The sequence below is a fragment of the Sorex fumeus genome, unplaced genomic scaffold, assembly GCF_029834395.1.
Source record: "Sorex fumeus unplaced genomic scaffold, SorFum_2.1 ptg000010l, whole genome shotgun sequence".
Lineage (NCBI taxonomy): Eukaryota > Metazoa > Chordata > Mammalia > Eulipotyphla > Soricidae > Sorex > Sorex fumeus.
The window spans coordinates 43,628,399-43,633,040 of record NW_026606067.1 but is presented as its reverse complement, the minus strand read 5'-3'; positions in this window follow the sequence as shown (position 1 = coordinate 43,633,040).

Below are 4,642 nucleotides of genomic sequence, written 5' to 3'. Positions count from 1 at the left end.
TGGTAGTTCAGTTCTGGCTCATTGTAAAAAAGTAAGCACGCTGAAGGTTGTGTGTTCACAGGCTCTCTGGACGGCTCTATCTCACCGCCTGCATTCGGTGCCCTAGAGCCGCTGTGTGTGGCCTGGATAAGGGATGGTTGTTGGCCAAGAGCAGATGCAGGAAGAGACGAGAGCCAGGCTGGTTGGTCTTAGTTGCAGTTTATTCCAATCCTCTCTTCATTCCCCCGTTGTCTCTCTCCATCTCCCATACTTCTTCAGGCTGACACTGCACCCAGTCAGGTAGCCAAATCAACATAAGAAAGCCCTCCCTGAGGGCCCATCAAGTTCAAAGGTAACACCACCTAAAAGGCATACCAAAGCCCTTCCTGACTGCCAAAGGGCAAAATACCTCCTAAGCTGTTTTCCTCTTTTCCTCAGTCCAATAACTATCAACATATGAATACTAGCTATTTTTGTATGGACACAGAAAGAGAACATTGAGGCTTGTAGGGCAGCTCTCCTGGGAACATCTTGCCACAGACTCAGACTACAGCGCTCAGGCCAGATTAATCATTCCTAACCCTAGCAGAGTCCAAATCTAGTTATTATGTTTGGATCATGGCAGCATTTGTTCATGACCAAGCTCTTAACTTATAGTTAAGCATTATGGCTCTTTGGCCAGGCCCATCTCGATGCCAGGGTAGCACATAGCTTATGGCTTGCCCTGGTTCCATCCAGTCCCTCGTCGGGACCCTGCTTTTGGGGTCATTAGGAAGTAAAGGCAGCTGAGGCTTAGGTGAGAGAACAGATGCCCAAGAGGAAAATATCAGTGAGAGTCACATAACAAAAGCATAGCATATACTGTCTTCTTGTGTCCATACAAAAAGGACATTGCTCTGAATAAACTATGCAAAGGACTTAGGGAGAAGAGAAAAACAATATTTACAAGTCAACAGAGCACAGAGAAGGAAGTTACAAATAAACACAGAGGAATGGGAGCACTGTGATGGGAGCAACACAATAAATCTAAAATATCTGAGGCTATGCAGGAAGGACAGAACAGTGTTATCTTACAGCACATGGAGACCTCAGATGAAGAAAGTTTGGGCTTCTCACGGATGCAGAGTCCAGTGAGCAAGATGCTAATAATTGTGGGATGAAGCATATTGGGGTTTAGGATGATTCAAAAAGAGGAACGGTCAGGGGAATGTGGAATAATTCAAGAGCAGAGACTGGCTGGTTGGACAACTAGACAACTAGACATGTGTCAGTGATTTGACATGAACTGCTATGAAGTCTTGAATCTGATCTGTTGTCCCTAAAGGTCCTTGAAGGAACTTTCTTAGTAGTGAGCCACTCTTCAAATTCTGCAGTTCAGGGCAAGAATTAGAGCATTGCCTAGCATGAGTCCCAAGTTTGATTCCTGGAACATCACTGGGTGCAGCCTTAGAGACTCCAACACAGGTGTCTCAGCATAACATCCTTGGGCCCTTGCACTGAACTGATGAAACAGTTGTCCTAAACTCATTTATGGTGCCCCTGGACTTCTTGAGCACTACTTGGGATACTTGCCCACCAACCCCAAGCACCACACACACACACACACACACACGCACACACTCACACACACTCTTCAGTTCACCTATTTCCAGGCCAATGCTGCTCAAACTGCGGTCAGCTGATGTGTGCTAAGGGAGAAATACAAACATGGAAAGTGTTCAAGACATTTCTGTTGCAACTTGGCATTGCAGCCCTGTGCGAATGCATGGACGTTGGTTTCTTTCTTGAAATAGGAGAGAAATCTGTTTCTTGTTTTTTTTTGTGAGACTGACTTTTACTGGTTTCAGGATTTCTCTGCCCTTTTGTAAGGATTCCTTTTAAGAAATCTGTCATCTAAATTAATGTAATAAATGGACCAAAGAGAATTCCTGTTGACTCCTTCTTGACAGAAACCCCTGGGAATGTTTATATTTAAAATAAGATGTGTAAAATGCATTTAGTTAGGCAGGAAAAAGTAAAAACAGAATGTGATCTTTACCGCTACCTCATTTTGCTGAAGCAAACACGAAGTACTTTTTTTAAAAACATTAAACCCAGAGGACAATAAAACATAAATTTGGAAACAATATTTTATAGACTTTGATGAAAAGGAGATAACTGGAAGAATAGTAAAAAAAAATCTAAGTACTTTTACAGAACAGGATACCCATGATGCGCAAAGTAATTCATCTTGGAAAATGGTAATGAATCAGGAATAGAAGCATGATAGAGTCCAGGGACCATGAAGAGTTAGGGTAATGAAAGGTTGAATCCTGAGATTGAGATTGATTTAATTAAAGGAGAATAAAAAGATTGTCAGGCCACAGATTTTTCCCTTAATGTGTGAAAACATGGCTGCCCATGTGCATGTCTGTAGGTGACGGTGGGGAACATTGAACCTTCCCTCAGGAAGAATAGGTGGTACTAAGTCTAAATATAAGGCAGTAAGAAAAAAGTTCCTTTTTTGCATTGTTTTTGGTTTGTTTTTTGTCCACATCTAGTTGTTCTCAGGGCTTACCTCCTGACTGCGCTCAGGAATCACTCCTGGCAGGGCTTGGTGGGGCCATATGGGACTCGAGGGATTAAACCCTGATCTGCTGCGTGTTAGGAGCACACCCTTCATGCTGTGCTATCTCTCCACCCTCCTGTGATCAAAATGATAGACCTACAAAGCAAAATCTCAAGTCTCACAGTGAACCTCGGCACTTATTACATTTGACCTCTACACCTAGAACTTCAACTTGGCTTTTAAATGATTTTCTTGGTGTCAGAAGGAAGTCTTGTGCCTTTTAAGGCAGGGAAAACAAACATTTCCTTCACACCTGGCACTCATCACATGGGAACACCTAAGATTGAGTAGCTAAAACAGAGCATTGGTTTATACTGTGTATTTAAAAATTTGACAATGACAATTTTATATGTATTTACTACATGATACATCAAATAGGAGGGGAAGATATACAAGACTGAAAAAATTGTTATTTGAAGTATCTCGCATAGAAAGTACATAACAAAGCAGAAGAAACCATTTGTTTTTTACAATAGTAATTAATTTTTACTTATTTATTATTTTTCTATTAGCGAATTTTTTATTAGGGCTGGAGTGATAGCACAGTGGTAGGACGTTTGCCTTGCGCGCGGCTGGCCCTGCCAAGCCGGGTTCGATTCCTCTGCCCCTCTCAGAGAGCTCGGCAAGCTACCGAGAGTGTCTTGCCCCCATGGCAAAGCCTGGCAAGCTACCCGTGACGTATTCAATATGCCAAACACAGTAACAACAAGTCTCACAATGGAAATGTTACTGGGCCTGCTCGAGCAAATCGATGAACAATGGGAGGACAGTGCTATTAGTGAATCACCATGCACTACAGTTACAGACTTACAAACTTTTGTGCCTGTGTTTCAGTCATACAATGTTTGAGTACCCATCCCTCCACCAATGCCCATTCTCCACCACCCATGATCCCAGTATCCCCCCATCCCCCCACCCCATTCCCCCCAACCCCACCTCGCCTCAGTGGCAGGGCATTCCCTTTTGTTCTCTCTCTCCTTTTGGGAGTTGTGGTTTGCAATAGAGGTATTGAGTGGCCATTGTGTTCGATGTATTGTCTACTTTCAGCATGCATATCCCATCCCAAGTGGTCCTCCAACCGCACTTTACTTGATGTTCCCTTCTCTATCTGAGGCTGCCTTCTCCCCCGGCATGTGAGGGTGGCCTCCAAGCCATGGAGTGAACCTCCTGGTATTATCTCTACAATCCTTGGGTGCTAGTTTTCCATTCTGTTACTTTATATTCCACAGATGAGTGCAATCTTTCTATGTCTGTCTCTCTCTTTTCGACTCATTTCACTTAGCATGATACTTTCCATGTTGATCCATTTTTATATGCAAAGTTCATGACTTCATCTTTTCTAATAATTGCATAGTATTCCATTGTGTAGATGAAACAAAGTTTCTTTAACCAGTTACCTGTTCTTGGCAGTTGGCTTTTTTCCAGATTCTGGCTATTGTAAACAGTGCTACAATGAACATACCAGTCACAGTCACAGTCATGGTCCTCCCATTGTTCATCGATTTGCTCGAGCAGGCCCAGTAACATTGTGAGACTTGTTACTGTGTTTGGCATATCAAATACGTCATGGGTAGCTTGCCGGGCTCTCCTAGAGGGGCAGAGGAATCGAACTCGGGTCGGCATGTTGGCTGTGTGTAAGGCAAACGCCCTACCTGCTGTGCTATCGCTCCAGCCCTGGACATACCAGTGCAGATATCACTTCGACTACACTTTTTTGCCTCTCTGGTATATATCCCCAGGAGTGGTATTGCTGGATCAAATGGGAGCTCAATATCTAATTTTTTTAGAATTGTCCGCACTATTTTCAAAAAGGGCTAAACCAGTCGGCATTCCCACCAGCAGTGTAGGAGGGTCCCTTTCTCCCTACATCTATGACAGCACCGGTTGCTTTTGTTCTTTTGGATGTGTGCCAGTCTCTGTGGTGTGAGGTGGTATGTCATAGTTGTTTTGATCTGTATCCCCCTGATAATTAGTGATGAAGAGCATTTTTTCATGTGCCTTTTTGCAATCCATATTTCTTCCTTGAGAATGTTTCTGTTTATTTCATCACCCCAT